Below are 16450 nucleotides of genomic sequence, written 5' to 3' on the forward strand. Positions count from 1 at the left end.
AAATGTTGTTATGTTATCATTAGCATCACCACAGGGCAACTATTGAAACAGCACTGGGCCTGGAGTCAGGAAGACTTGTATTTAAATCTGGCTTCAGACACTGACTAGCTAAGTGAACCTGGGCAAGTCATTTCACCCTGTTTGTCTCAGTTTCCTTGTCTTAAAATGGGCTGGAGAAGGAAATAGCAAACCACTACAGTATCTTTGCCAAGAACCCCCCCCCCCCAAAGGGTCATGAAGAGTTGGACACAACTTAGAAACAACTGAATGACAACAAATCATCACCACAGTATTGATTTTCCCTTCTCTGTTAAAAAAAAAATACAAACAAATTCCACAGGCAGCCTAGCACTACAGAATCCCCACACATGGACCTTAGTGGTCATCAGCTTGTAAGTGAGGAAATTGATATCCACAGATGGTGAGGAACAAGTCTAGTGCTACACGGCCCATCCATGGCAGGCATGGCTGGGACACCAACTCCGATCTCCCGACTCCCAGGCACCAAGGATTTCCCCACTCCGCCTGTGTACTTCCTTGATAGGGTCTCAGCAGGGGTTACTTAATGAGACCCTGAATGAAAGAGACATGGAACAGGGAAGTGTTGAGGGAACACAGAGGCTGGAGGAGAGCAGGGTCTCTTAAACTCTTTTATGTGCCCTGTACCCCTGCTGCAGTCTGGTGAAGACTTCGGATTTGTCTTAAGGTCATGTTTCTAAATAATTGTGTGTTCATCCTTCATTGCCAAAGAAGGCCATGCCATCAGAGAAATAATGACATGACTTGCACTTGACTTTGTTTTGAGTGAGGGAGGGCTGTGCAGGTCACCAGCCTCACTTCTCCTCCAGAGCCATCTGAATCCAGAGACCTGATATTCCTCAGGATGACTGGAGATGACCCAGGATGAGGCAATTGGGGTCAAGTGACTTGCCCAAGGTCACACAGCTAGTGAGTGTCAAGGGTCTGAGGTGAGATTTGAACTCAGGTCCTCCTGACTCCTGCACTGGTGCTCTATCCACTGCACCACCTGGCTGCCCTCTAAATAATTGAAGATAATGCTAAATGTCATTTTATTGTTGTCATTATTCAGTCATTTCAGTCCTGACTCGTTGTGACCCCATTTGACAATGATTTTTTTTGGCAAAGATACACGAGCAGTTTGCTGTTTCCTTCTGCAGCTCATTTGACAAAAGAAACTAAGACAAATGGGGTGAAGTGACTTGCCCAGGGTCACACAGCTAGTAAGTGTCTGAGGCCAGATTTGAACTCAGGAAGATGAATGAGTCTTCCTGACTCCAGGCCCAGCACTCTGTCTACGGTGCCATCTACCTGTCCTCCAATTTCAGTTAGTGGTTAGTGAAAGTAATTGTAATTGTTTTCCTCTCCAAAGTCATAGAACTGAAATCTACCCCAAACCCCCCAAGGAGTCCATGGACCCCAGGTTAAGAACCCTAGAGTAAAAGATCCTCTGGAGGTAGGGTGGGCAACATAGGAGGGGCAGGAAGTTTTTGTCCTCCAGGAGCATTGGGATAATGAAGAAGGGAATGTGGTTCTCAAAAGAGATGTGGAGAAACACCAAAGACAAACTGACAACTGAATTATTGAATTTTCCCAGGAACAACCTCACTCTGATTTTTTCACTTGTAAACGTTTGCTCAGTTGGAGTCTGCATTGGCCTTTATACCCTTGTCTTAAAACCACTTCAAGCAGTTGAGTTGTTCAACTTGTGGGCATTTTGCAAACTGAAATAAAACTTCACCTGGTTGGGTTTACGCTATTCAAAAAGCAGGAGAGATGCAGGTTACTCTTGTATTTTGTTGTGATTATCCGAACATTCAAAATTTTCTGCTTCCTCAGTGCAAGTGAAGTGTTTGATGACATAAATCCCTAAAGATGTTTTCGTGGTGGTGGTGGTGGGGGAAAGATAGCTCCTTAAGGGATTGCTTTTAGCGATTTGAAAATTTTAAATTTGCTGAGTCTTTTAGGAAAGGCAATTTGAGCATTTCAAGAATTATTAAGGAAGCTTATTGACTCAGTCGTCTTATCTTTTCTTTTAAAATTCATTTTTCACACATCTCCTTCAATCATAGATTTCATAAAATGAGTTGATCAATGTTGATTACAATTACGGTTCTTTTCTGAAAAAGGGATGATGACTTGAATTGGTCCATTCTGTGCACCTAGCCTTTGAGTTTTAATAGCGATTGAAAAAAAAGACTGGCTTATTTAAATGCAAATAAATAAGAAAGTGAGCATTATTACATGGAAAGCCTGACCCTAATAATCAGAACACTGTATGCTTCACTAGACTATTAATTATGCTGTTACCATTCATTGTAAACTGTAATTTTTAGAAGAAACCTGCTCTTTCTGTTTCAGGGTAGCATTGACTCAGACAATCATAAATTGCTAGAGTTGGAAGGGACGCTGGAAAACATCAACTTCCACATCAATTCGCTATCATCCTGCCTCTGTCCTCCCTTGCACAGCCACACTCCTTGAAAATGCCCTCTATACCTGGGGGGCTTCATTTCCTCTCAGTCCAGTTTCTGACCTCATCATTTACCTGCCCTCTCCAAAGTTCCTGATGGTCTCTTCAATACCAGATTTGACGGTTTCTTCCTTCTTGACCTCTCCACAGGTCAATGTTGTTGACCACCTTCTGCACTGGGGGTTTTGGTGATGTTGCCCTCTTCTGATTTTCCTTCTGCCTGTTCCTATTTTCCCTAGTTAAAATGTAAGCTCCCTGCCAGCAGGTGGAACAGGTGATGTTTCACTTTTTCCTTTGTCTCTCCAGCACTTAGCATAGTTCCTAGCAAATGAGTGCTTAACCTATGCTTGTCCATTGATTAAGTGACTTGCCCAAAGTCATGTGGGAGGTAAGACCAAGATTTGAACCCACTACTCTGACACCTAATTTGGAAAAGATGAATAGGACAGTGTTTTGACAAGCATTAAGTGCTAGAAAGAGACTATAACTATTAACAATGCCTGATTTAATAACCAAGTCAAGGATTATTGTTTAATAATGATGATAAGGGAAAGCCTGGCATAGATGTGTATAGCAATTTGGTTTTGATCCAAGAACTAGAAAATAGAATTAACCTTTTTCCTTAAATTTATTTATTTTTAGTTTTCAATATTCATTTCCACAGGATGTTGAGTTCCAAATTTTCTCCGCACCTCTCCCCTCCCCACCCCAAGACACTGAGCACTCTGATTACCCCTTCCCTGAATTCGCCCTCTCTTCTATCACACCCCTCCCTTCCCTTATCCCCATCTTCTCTCTTTTCTTATAGGGCAAGATAGATTTCTGTACCCCATTACCTGTATTTCTTATTTCCCAGTTATATGCAAGAACAATTCTCAACATTTGTTCCTAAATCTTTGAGTTCCAACTTCTCTCCCTTCCTCCCTCCCCACCCATCCTCACTGTGAAGGCAAGCAATTCAATATAGGCTATACATGTATAGTTATGCAAAAGATTTCCATAATAGTCATGTTGTGAAAGACTGTATTTCCTTCCATCCTACCCTCTCCCCCATTTATTCTATTCTCTCTTTTGTCCTTGTCCCTCCCCAAAAGTGTTCAATTCTAATTACTCCCTCCTCCCATTTGCCCTCCCTTCTATCATACCCCACACACTCCACTTATCACCTTCTCCTGTACTTTCCTGCAGTGTAAGATAGAATTTTATACCAAATTGAGTGTGCATGTTATTCCTTCCTTGGGCTGAATGTGATAAGAATAAACTTCACTTTTTCCCTCTCACCTATCCCCCTTTCCCCCTATTGCAAAAGCTTTTTTTTGCCTCTTTTATGAGAGATAACTTCCCTTATTCCATTTCTTCCTTTCTCCTCCCAATATATTCCTCTCTCACCCTTTAATTTTATTTTTTTAGATATCATCCCTTCCTATTCAACTCACCCTGTGCCCTCTGTCTACGTGTATGTGTGTGTGTGTGTGTGTGTGTGTGTATAATCCCTCCAACTACCCAAATACTGAGAAAAGTCTCAAGAGCTACAAATTTTACCTTTTTATGTAGGAATGTAAACAGTTCAATGTAAGTCCCTTATGATTTCTCTTTCCTGTTTACCTTTTCATGCTTCTCTTTATTCTTGTGTTTGAAAGTCAAATTTTCTATTCAGCTCTGGTCTTTTCATCAAGAATGCTTGAAAGTCCTCTATTTCATTGAATGACTATTTTTTCCCCTGAAGTATTATACTCAGTTTTGCTGGGTAGGTGATTCTTAGTTTAAATCCTAGCTCTTTTGACTTTTCGAATACCATATTCCAAGCCCTTCGATCCCTTAATGTAGAAGCTACTAGATCTTGTGTTATCCTGATTGTATTTCCACAATACTCGAATTATTTCTTTCTGGCTACTTGCAATACTTTCTCCTTGACCTGGGAACTCTGGAATCTGGCTACAATATTCCTAGGAATGTTTCTTTTCAGATCTATTTCAGACAGTGATCAGTGGATTCTTTCAATATTTATTATACCCTCTGATTCTAGAATCTCAGGGCAGTTTTCCTTGATAATTTCATGAAAGATGATGTCTAGGCTCTTTTTTTTCATCATGGCTTTCAGGTAGTGCCATAATTTTTTTAATTGTCTCTCCTGGATCTATTTTCCAGGTCATTTCTTTTTTCCTATGAGGTATTTCACATTGTCTTCAATTTTTTCATTCTTTTGGCTTTGCTTTATAATTTCTTGCTTTCTTGTAAAGTCATTAGCTTTCATCTGTTCTATTCTAATTTTTAAAGAACTATTTTCTTCAGTGAGCTTTTGAACCTCCTTTTTCATTTGGCCAATTCTGCTTTTTAAAGCATTTTTCTCCTCATTGGCTTTTTGGACCTCTTTTGCCCTTTGGGTTAGTCTATTTTTAAAGGTGTTATTTTCCTTTTTTTTTTAAAGTAAGTACATTTATTTATTAATGGCAAATTCATTAAATTTTCTTAACTTTCTTTTTTTATTAAATTATTTTATTTGTTTTCAGTGTTCTACAATCACTTCCATGTATCTTAGAGTTTTTCCTCTCCCTTTGCCTCCTTTCCCCCTCCCTCCCCACTCCCTCCCCGAGACAGCATACAGTTTTATATAGGTTCTACAATACATTCCTATTAAATACATTTTCCCCTTAGTCGTGTTGCATAGAAGAATTAAAATGAATGGGAGAAATCGTAAAACAAAACAAAACATAATACAAAAGAAAATGGTCTGCTTCATTCTGTGATCAAATTGCATAGTTTTTTCTCTGGATGTGGAAGGCATTTTGCCTGAAGAGTCCACTGGAAATTTTTTAAGTCCTTGCATTGCAATGAAGCACTAAGTGTACCAGAAAAATTCCTTGCACACTGTGGTTGTTGCTGTGTACAAAATTCTCCTGGTTCTTCTCAGTATCAGTTCATATAAGTCTTTCCAGGTCTCTCTGAAGTCTTCCTGTTCATCATTTCTTATAGCACAGTAGTATTTCATTGCATTCATATACCACAATTTATTCAGCCATTCCCCAGTTGATGGGCATCCCCTTGATTTCCAGTTTTTGGCCACCACAAAGAGAGCAACTAAAACATTTTTGTACATGTGGGACTCTTTCACATTTTTATGATCTCTTTGGGATACAGTCCTCGAAGTGGTATTACTGGGTCAAAGGGTATGCACATTTTTGTAGCCTAAAGGTGTTATTTTCTTTAGCATTTTTTTTGGTCTCCTTCAGGATGCTGTTGACTTGCTTTTCATGATTTTCTTGCATCACTCTCATTTCTCTTTTCAGTTTTTCCTCCACCTCTCTTGCTTCATTTTCAAAATCCTTTTTGATCTTCCATGACCTGAGACCATTGCATATTTATTTTGGAGGTTTTGGATGCAAGAGCTTTGACTTTTATGTCTTCCTCTGAAGGTATACATTGTTCTTTCTCATCTGAAAGGGTGGAAGAAAATACCTGTTCACCAAAAAAGTAACCTTCTATAGTCTTATTTTTATCCCTTTTTTGGGGATTTTCCCAGCCAGTTTCTGGACTTTTGAGTCCTTTGTCGAGTGGAGGGTATACTCTAGGGACGTGTAACTTCTCAGTTCCTCTATGGTGGCACAGTCAAGGAAGAGATGTTTACTACTCTCCTGGTCTGTGCTCTGGTCTGGGAGAAACCATAAACTATTCTGCCCAGGATCTGCGAATAGAATTCCCTCTTCAGAGCCTCCACCAGCTCCACCAGCCAGTGCCCCTCCTCACCTCCAGACCACTACTCAGGGCTGAGATCCAGATAAGTGGCTCAATTCTCCCAGGGTCTTTAGGCCAAGGGCTCCAAAAATGGACACTGCTGCCACCTGGGGCTGCCTGGAGCCAGGGCTAGGGAAGGACCCTGCTCCCTTCTCACCCAGGTGAAAGAGCTTTCTCACTGACATTTGAACCTGTCTTTGGTGTTTGTGATTTGAGAAATCTGGGGATTGCAGTTGCTGCCTGGGATTCCATGCCCTGAGGCCTGCTCCAGTCTTGTCCCTGCTGCACTGCCTGGCCAAGGTGGGCTGCGTTCTGTGGGATCCACTCTGCATCTGGTGTGATAGACCTTTCCTGTTGGCCCTCCAGGCTGCCTTGAACTAGAAATCTCTTTCACTCCGTGGTCTTGTGTCTTTTGCTGCTCTAGAATTTGTTCAGAGCTATTTTTTACAGGTATTTTATGGGCTGTGGGGGGAGAGCTTTTACAGGTCTGTCCTTCTACTCCACCATCTTGGCTCTGCCCCTCCCAAATAACCTTTTTTAAGACATCATTTTTCCTTGTCCCCCTCTCTTTTCCAAATGTCTCCAGAAATTTACCAAAAAACTGAAAAAGCCCTCTCTCATGAAGTACATAATGAACAAAATCAAAGCTCTATCTTAGCCATAGCCAGAAATGTATCTCTTATTTTTCACTTCAGGTGCATTACTACTGAATAGAATCCTTCATCAGAAGCCCTTTGGGGTCATGATTGGTCCTTGCATTGATCAGAGTTCTTAAAACTTTCCAGGTTTTGGTGCTTTCAGGCATGTGTGTGTGTGTGTGTGTGTGTGTGTGTGTGTATGTGTGTATGTGAGCGTGAGTGAGTGTGTGTGCATGTGTGTGCCTGCATTTGTGTTGTTTTGTGTTTTACAGTGTTAGAGCCATTGTATAAATTGTTCTCCAGCATCTGCTAACTTTATTCCATACTGTGTTGTTGTTCAGTTGTTTGGTTGTGTCTGACTATTCAAGACCCCATGGATCAGAGCATGCTAGCACTGTCCATGGGTCAAAGATACTGGAACAGTTTGCCATTTTCTTCTTCAGTGAATTAAAGCAAAGAGAGATTAAGTGACTTGCCCAGGGTCACAGATAGGAAGTATCTTTGGCTGGATCTGAACTCAGGCCTTTCTGACTCTAGACCTCACATTCTCTCCACTGAGCCACCTAGCTGCTTCCTTACTTCATATAAACATTCTCAGGTTGCCTGGAATTCATTCTTCTGCAATTTCTCATAACACAATAATAATCCAGCACATTCATACACCATAGCTTGTTTAGTTATTTGTGATTGGATAGGCATCTCTGCATTTTCCAGCTCTTTGATACAGCAGAAAGTGCTGTTCTCTCTATTTTTTGTACATATCAATCTTTCCCCGTTCCCTTTGATCTCATTGTAATATCAGCCTGGGAATGGTATCAGTCACTCAAAAGGTTTGCACAGAGGATACTTTGTTGAGTGTGGTTCCAAATTCATTTCCAGAATGGTGGGATCATTTCATTGCTCTATCAAGTGGTGCACTGTGTCTTCCTTCAGCCACTCCGACAACTGTCATTTTCCTTTTTTGTTAATTTGATGGGTATGGGGTGCAATTTCAGAGATGCTTTATTTCGCAATTCTTTAGCAATGATTTGGAAGATTTTTAAAAAAAAGATGTGGTGGTCAATAACTTGTGTTTCTTCCTTGGAAAACTGCTTAATCATAACCTTTGATTATTTATCAATTCAGGAATGGTTACTATGCAGTGGATAGAGTGTCAAGTCTGGAGTCAGGAATATTTATCTTCCTGAGTTCAAATCTGGCCTCAGATATTTCCTAGCTGTGTGACCCTGGGCAAGTCACTTCACCCTGTTTGCCTCAGTTTCCTCACCTGTAAAATAAGCTGGAGAAGGAAATGGCAAACCGCTTCATGATCTTTGCCAAGAAAACCCTGAATGGAGTCACGAAGAGTCAGACACGACTGAAATGATAAAACGGCAGCAGCAACAATGATGTCTATATGTTTAAATCAGTCCCTTATACATATTGGGCTGTGGGTTTGGAGCTAGCATATGTGTGTCTTTCTACTCCGCCATGTTGGCTCTGCCCCCCCCCCCCCTTATGCATATTGGAAGTGAGATCTTTATTAGGAAAGCTTACTGCAAATAGTTTCCCCCCAAATTTGCTGTTTTCCTTTTTAGTAGTGTTGGTTTTGTTTATGCTTAAACTATTTAGTTATGTGCTATCAGAATTGTCCAGTTTTCTCTTCTGTGATTCTCTCTAACCATTATTTGGCAAGAGCTCTGCTTCTCTCTCTGTATCTGAAAAGAAATTCTGCTTTGTTCTTCTGATTCATAAAGTGATCTCTTATATAAAAGTCATTTAGCCATTTGTAGCTTATTCTTGTATGTAGTGCTGGTCTAACCCTTATTTTGGCCCCACTGTCCAGTTTTCCTACCAATTTTTCTCAATTAGTAAATACTTGTCCCAGTAGATAGACTTTTGAGCTTATCAAGCACTAGGCCATTGGGTTTGTTTGCTTTTGTATGTTGGATACGTAATCTATTCCATTGATTGGTCCCTCTGTTTTTAACCAGAATCAAGTCATTTTTATGGTTACTACTTTATAATCTGAGATCTGATGCTGCTAGGCCCCCTTCCTTCCCACTTCCCCCCCCAATTATTTCCTTTGAGATTCTTGACCTTTCATTACTCCAGATGAATTTCATTTTTAATTTTCCAGCTCTATAAAATAATCCTTTGTAATTTTGATTGGTATGGCACTGAATAAGTAAATTCATTTAAGTAATATGGTCATTTTTATTATATTAGCTTAGCATTTCCATCAGCAATTAATATTTCTCCAATTATTTAGTTCCACAAATTGCTTTATAGTTGCATTCATATAGTTTCTTTATGTGTCTCGATGGACACCCAAGTATTTCATATACTTTGTAATTATTCTAAATGGAATTTCTCTTTCTTTCTGCTGTGTTTTTGGGTAATGTACAGAAATGTTTATAATTTCTGTGGGTTTATTTTATATCATGCAATTTTGCTGAAGTTATCTTTTCAAATAATTATTTTTGTCTCTCGAGTTATCTAAAAAAAATCATCCTATAATTTGCAAAAAGTGATCATTTTGTTTCCTCTTGCTCATACTTATTGCCTCAGTTTTTTGTTTTTGATTTTACTTGTCTCTTTGCTATTATGCTAAAAATGCTAGCTATAGGAAATTGTGGGGGTGGTAATGGACACCTTTGCTTTCCTCCTGATCTTGGAAAGACTTCTAGTTTCCCCATTGCATATAGTGCAGTCTCTTTATTTTGGATAAATACTACTCAGATTAAGGAAAAATCCATCTGTTCTGAAGTTTTCTTGTGTTTTCTTTCTTTAAAGAAATGGATGTTATATTTTGTTAAAAGCTTTTTCATCTGGTGATATAAGCATATGGCTTTTGTTCCTCTTAATATAGTCTATTTTGTACATAGTTTCCCTAATATTGAACCAGCCCTACATTTCTGTTCTAACTCCAACCTGATTATAATGAATAATATTTTTATGTGTTGCTATAAACAGTTAACGTTGTACTTAAAATTTTTGAATCAGTATTCCTTAGCAATGTTGGTATATGGCTTTTTTTTAAAATTTTCATTCTCCATGGTTTCAGTATCAAGACCATCTTTGTGTCACAGAAGGAATTTGGTAAGATCCCTTCTTTTCCACTTTTTGAAAACAGTTTATTTAATATTAGAGTTAATTATTCCTTGAATATTTGATAGAATTTACTTATAAATCCATCTAGTCCTCTGTTTATTTTCCTTTGGGAGTTTATGTCTTATTCACTTTTTTTTCCTGAGATTGAGTTATTTAGATTTATGTTTCTTGTTCTGTTAATCTAATTATTTTATATTTTGGGAGATAATTGTTCATTTCATTTAAGTTGTTGGCTTAAGTTATTGTTACATAGATACGTGACATGCTTTATAAAAAATTCTTTTAACTTCCTCATGTTGTGAATTCTTTTACAGTTTTTATGTTGATAATTTCGTTTTCTTCCTTTTGAGCATCAAATTAATTATTTATTTTATTGTGTTTTTTTAAACCAGTTCTTAATTATTTAATATGGTGCTTTTTTTTGCTTTTGCTTTGATATTCAGAATTTCTATTTTGATCTTTAATTAGTTTTTAAATTTCTTTTTTTTAAAGTTCTTCTGGTCTTCTATTTCATTAAAGGGCCCTTTGCCCAAGTAAGATTACACACAGCTTGTCTAGGTAAGATTTTTTTAAATTATAAGCGTTCATCTTTTGCATTTTGGAATATCTTATTATAATCTCTCCTCTTCTTTATGGTAGCAGCTGCCATGTTTTGTGTGATACTGACTTCGTACTTGAATTCTTTCTTTCTGGCTATTTAAAGTAGATTTTTCTTGACTTGGAAGCTCTAGATTTTGGCTATTATATTTCTGTGAGTTTTCACTTTGAGTTTTCACTCAGGAGGTAACCAGTGGATTCTTTCTTTTTTTTTCACTGTACTCTTTGGTTCTAACACATTTCCATTTATGATTTGTTGAAATATAGTGTTGTTCAGACATTTTTCATTCATGTTTGACTCTTTGTGACTCTATTTGAGGTTTTTTTGACAAAGGTACTGGAGTGGTCTGCCATTTCCTTCTCTGGTTCATTTTATAGATGAGAAAATTGAGGCAAACTTGCTCAGGATCATATAGCTTATAAATTTCTGAGGCTAAATTTGAACTCAGGTCTTCTTGACTCCAGGGCTAGCACTCTATCCATTGTGCCAGCTAGCTTCTCGCTGAAATATAGTCCCCTAATTTTTTGTCATAGTTTTCAGGTAACCTTATGATTCTTAGATTATTTGTTTGACTTGTTTTCTAGGTCAATAGTTCTCAGTAGGAGATACCTTGTAATTTCTTCTAATTTTCTAGTCTTTTGATTTTGTTCTTTTATTTCTCATCACGACATGGAGTCATTGATTTCTATTCTGTCCATTCTAATTTTCATGGAGTCCATTATTTGGGTATTGCAGCTCTTGTGCTAACCTCTTTCCAAGTCTTCCCTCCCTCCCCTCCCCTGAAGTTCTCATTCCCTTCTCATCTCTTGCTGCTTTCTCGAGAATTCTGGTAGATCTTGTTGCAAAGCTGTACCTTCATCTGAGGCTTTGCCAGTAGTTGCTGTAGAATTGCTCTTTTCCTCTAGCTTGTGTCTTGGATCCATAAAATTTCTCCATTATTAGTGTCTTTTTCATTTATTCTTATCACTAGCCTTACTTAATTGAGAGTTTTTGTCAGAGCCAGGCTCTGACTGCTCCTATACTCTTGTGGTGGACTTCTGTCTCACCACAGTCTAGGTTGTCTTAGGTCCTGTTGCTGGCCTTTAAATTCCCCTAGTATCAGTGTATAAAGTGCTGGCAGGTCTCCGGGGGCAGTGGTGACTTAGGATGCTGAAAACTTTGACTTCTCCCTTGGGCCTAAACCCTGCAGATTGAAGACTGCTCTGCCATCTGGAGTTTGAATGGCTCCTGTCCTCAAATCTAGGTTTCAGGACCTTAGAGGCATTTGACCATCTTGGAATTCCCTTGTTGCAATATTTTGATCTTCCTGGGGTGTCAAAGCTCGGAGGTTACCCAACTGCCCTGAAACTTCCTTGTTGAATCATTCTGGTTTTTCTTCTCCTATATTACATTAGGAATTGGGCATAAGGGTGTCTGACTACCCTGGAGCTTCCTTGTTAGAGCATTCCAGTCTTACTGCTCCTTGGTACACAGATCTGCTGCAGACTCCCACTATCCTAGGAGTGCCTATGGCCTGGGTGGGATGTCCCCAGAGGGCTATACTTACCGTAGCTCCTTGGGCTGGGCCCCTTCCTTAGAGCCTCCAAACTCCCAGATATCTCCTCCTGTCTACCTGACCTAGATGAAACTACTTCAGGGTAGTTTCTTTTTGTTTTTCTTAGTCATTATTCGCTTTGGTGCTCTTTTTTCCTCTTTGTGGGAACCATGTTGTTCTGTATCTTGCCCAGAAGGCTCTAGCATTAATCTTAATGGAACAAAAGAAAGCCATGGCAAATGTTTCCCTTGAATCTGCACATGGCTGAGAGATCCCTTGGAGAACAAATGCAGGAGCAAGAGCGCTTTGGCTGCACGTTTTTTGACTTCCAAGTGAGCCTCCTGGCAAGTCCTCAATCACGGCACCATATCTTAGGCTCACTAGCGATGTTGTAATTACTCGAATCCCATGCACACCTTTCTGATTGGCCGCCCCCGTTCGTGTTGACAATTTACAAATAGCTCTGGTAAGGGCAGGCCTGCCGTAATATGAGGAGTAGCAGTAGCTGCATGGTAATTAATCACAGCCATCAGCCCGCCTCTGAGAGCAGCTTATAGCAGCTTTTAATGTGTGTTTGGATAATTGGAAGTTACAGCAGTGGTCTAGGGTCCCAGCTGAATAACTCCTACCACCAAGAAAAAGCCCTCACCGTTTTCCTCTGGCAGGTTGATCTGTAAATTGGGAGGGTTTTGGTTTTGTTTTTATACATTTTTTTTCACTTTCAGTTTCTAAAAGGCTTCAAAACTCAGCTGTAGGCTTTGGTTTTAATACACAAATGGAAAGGTTCAGGACAGTGTTCCATCTTTATTTGGCATTTGCCTTTCTGCAGACTGATTGTGGCCTCTACTAGGCTAAGAGTAGTTGTGGAATGCATCAGGGCTTGTGGCTCCTTGACAGAGGTCATTTTCTTGTGGCTGCCTGGTGGATCATAAAGGGATATTTATGTCCATTATGCATAAAGTCTTTGTAATATCCTCAGGATGTAATCACCAGAAAGTCTGAGACAGTGACCACTCCTGTCATGAAATGCCAGAAGTTTCAAGGACCTGGCTCCCATGGCAACTCCCTTCTTTGCCCCACCTTGGGAGGATGGATTGTTGTCTCCAGAAATGATGTCTCTAAGGGGGCAGCACCTACTCAACAGATGATAAACCCAGAGCTTCACTACCTTAATGACTAATGGGGCTAAATCAGGCATTGGCAACAGTGCAGGGAATCCCTCAAGCTGGCACTGGTATATGGAACAGCAAAATAACCCATGGACTCTGCACCTTTATGGGCAGGAATTTGACCATAATTCAAGGAGAGAATTATCACAGGTCCCAAAATGGCTTGGTTTTTAGGGGTTGTATATTACCACATTAATAACATTTCTTCCTGCAAGTAATGGAAATACAAAGACAAAATTTATAACATCCTCCCAACATGCCACTTTGCAAGGGACTTTGGAAACAAAACAAGGTAAGCAGGGAACCTTGCTTAGGGAGATTTGGTAGAGACTTAGCAGCTTTCCTTCTTGGGCACAGGTTTTCAGTATATTCAGTACTTTCCCAGCTTCTAGATTATTCCTGCTTCTTTGGTGTACATTTTCCTTCACTCCATGAGCACTTAATTACATGCAAAACCTTGCTTTTGTTCAGGCTTTGGTGAACACAGCTTGCCAATGCTGGGATTTGATGATCTCTCCGGAAAGATAATCGCATGTTTTTCAATTGATGTTCGACGCTTTCTTACAAGTAGTCCTGAAAGCATTCTTCCTGATGTGTGTTTTTCCTGTTTCAGCAAAGCTGATGTCCAAGGAGGCTCAGCAGATGTTCAATGGTTCCTGATGCAGGTGAAGAAAAACTCTTTTCTTTCATCCTATTCATTTCTAGGCTTTGAAAAACCTTGCAGCCTAGATTCTCAGAATAAAATAACCCTAGAGATGCAGTTTGATATTGAAGTGGGAATGCTGTGTTTCTAAGTTGAACATGCCCCCGCAGTGCTCTAGGCTTTAAAATGAGTTCTCCTACCTTCCTCACTCTCCTCTCCCTCATGCCCACCCCATTAAAACTCTCTTTCCATGAATGCAATCATTTCAGCTAGATACAAGGAGGAAAGGAGCCACTTTAACTAATTTATACTCAGGTGTGAATGACTGACAGCTCCCTATTCGTTCACCCTAGGGACCAAGCATATCTCCAAAGATGATGCTATTAAGCTAAGTGGATGCTCACTTGAAATTGAAGCATTGCTGTTCAGTGAAGTGGGACAGAGCTAAAGGGAATCCAGGTACTCTAAAGGTAACGACTCCTCTGTCTACCTGAAAGGCTAACTCTCCTGAAAGATAAGAAATTTGTATGTCTACAATCAAGTTATAGTAAATTTCTGAAGTATATTTTAACCTAGTTAAATTCTAGGTGGGACCAACTACCTAATTCCTGTTTTTCTTGCATGATTTCTTTAAAAGATAATGATGCTCACTCTGAAAAGGGGAACAAAACCAAACATGGAGTGAGGAGGAGCCATTGAAGCCAGATAGATGAGGTGATGGTAGGGGAATACCCAGCCACTTTCAAGGAGTTCAAGTCTCTAGGCTGCCATGAATTCTATCCCTGGATATTTAAAGAACTGACAGATGCCCTGTCATAAATCTCTGAGGAAACATAAAAAATGAGAGAGGTACCAGGAAGCCACAAGTGGACAGATGTTGTCTCAATTTTCAGGAAGGAGTACAAGGTGGAATCCTGAAATTACATAGCAGTGAGCTTGATATTATCTCTGAACAAATCAGAGGATATATCAGAGAAGTCTATGGATTATGCACATCGTGAAAGAAGGTGGCAATCACTAGAAGCCAGCATGTGGTCACAAAAAGAAGTCCTTTGACTAAACTAATATCCTTTGATCAGGTGATTTGCCCGGTAGATCAAAAGAATGCATTGGGGATGTGGTAGAGAGGATTCCTGCTTCAGGTATGGGCTGGACCATTTGACAGGGCTCCTTAAACTTTTTTCACTCTTGACCCCTTCAGTGCTTCTTAAACTGTGGGTCGAGATCCCATGGGGTCCAGACCCACAGTTTAAGAAGTGCTAGACTGTAAGACTGCAGAGATCCCTTCCTATGCTGAGATTCTATGAATGTCTTAGAATCACCAAACACACAATATGTGTGCATGTGTGTATACATGTATGCATGTAAGTATGTTATATCCATATTTATTTCAGTTAGGCTTTTGACAAAATCTCATGATGTCCTTGTGAACAAGAGTCAGTCAGTAAGCATGTATTAACCACCTACTATGTGCCAAGCCTAGAGAAATAAATGGCAAACCACTCCATTATCTTTGCCAAGAAAACCCCAAATGGGGTCATGAAGAATCAGACACAACTGAAATGACTGAACAACCACACATGTGCCAGGCATTGTACTAAGTGCTGGGGATACAAAGAAAGGTAAAAGGCAGTCATTAAGGCCAGCCTCATGAAAGAGGCACCTATGTACAAATATGACACAGGATAAATGAGATAAGCCACAGAAGGAAGTTACTAGCATCAAGAGGAACTGGGGAAAAAAACCAAACCTCTCAGAGAAAGCAGGATTTCAGCTGAGAACTAAAGGAATTCTGAGAAGCCAGGAGGCAGAGAGAAGGAGTGAGCATTCCAAGCATGGAGCACAACCAGTGCAAACGTCTGGAGTCAGGTAGTGTTCTGTGAGAAGAATAGCCAGAAGGCTGGTGGCTCTGGAGAGCAGAGTTCATGGAAGAGAGTAAGATATAAGAAGACCAGAAAGGGAGAAAGGGCCAGTTTACAAAAGGCTTTGAATATCAACCCTAGGATTGTCTGTTTGATCCTGGAGGGCATGGGGAGCTCGTTGGAGGGGAGTGCATGGGAATACGTGTGTAACAGGGTCAGATAAACACTTTAGGAAGATCCTTTTGACAGCTGAGTGGAGGATGGACTGGGGTGGGGAGAGACCAGAGGCTATGGCAGTAGTCCAAGCAGGAGGTGATGGGGGCCTATACCAGGATGACTGTAGTGTCAGAGGAGATAAGCAGGTATGAAAGAGAGACATTTTGAAGACAAAATGGAGCGGACTTGGTGACAGATGGGAGTGAAACAGAATGAGCCCCAGGTGACACTTAGGGTGTGAGCCTTGGTGACTTGGATGATGGCATACACTTGACCATAATAAGTCTGGGAGTGTGGAGGGAGGGCTTGGAAGGAAAGATGATGAATTAGGTTTTGGACATGCTGAGTTTAAGATGTCTGTGAGATGTTCACTTCTCTCTATCCAATAAACACTTGGAGATGGAAGGCTGCTGGTCAGGAGAGAGGCTGGGGCTGGATAAGTAGATCTGAGAATCGTCAGTGTAGAGATGATCA

The sequence above is a fragment of the Notamacropus eugenii genome, chromosome X (genome assembly GCF_028372415.1).
Source record: "Notamacropus eugenii isolate mMacEug1 chromosome X, mMacEug1.pri_v2, whole genome shotgun sequence".
Lineage (NCBI taxonomy): Eukaryota > Metazoa > Chordata > Mammalia > Diprotodontia > Macropodidae > Notamacropus > Notamacropus eugenii.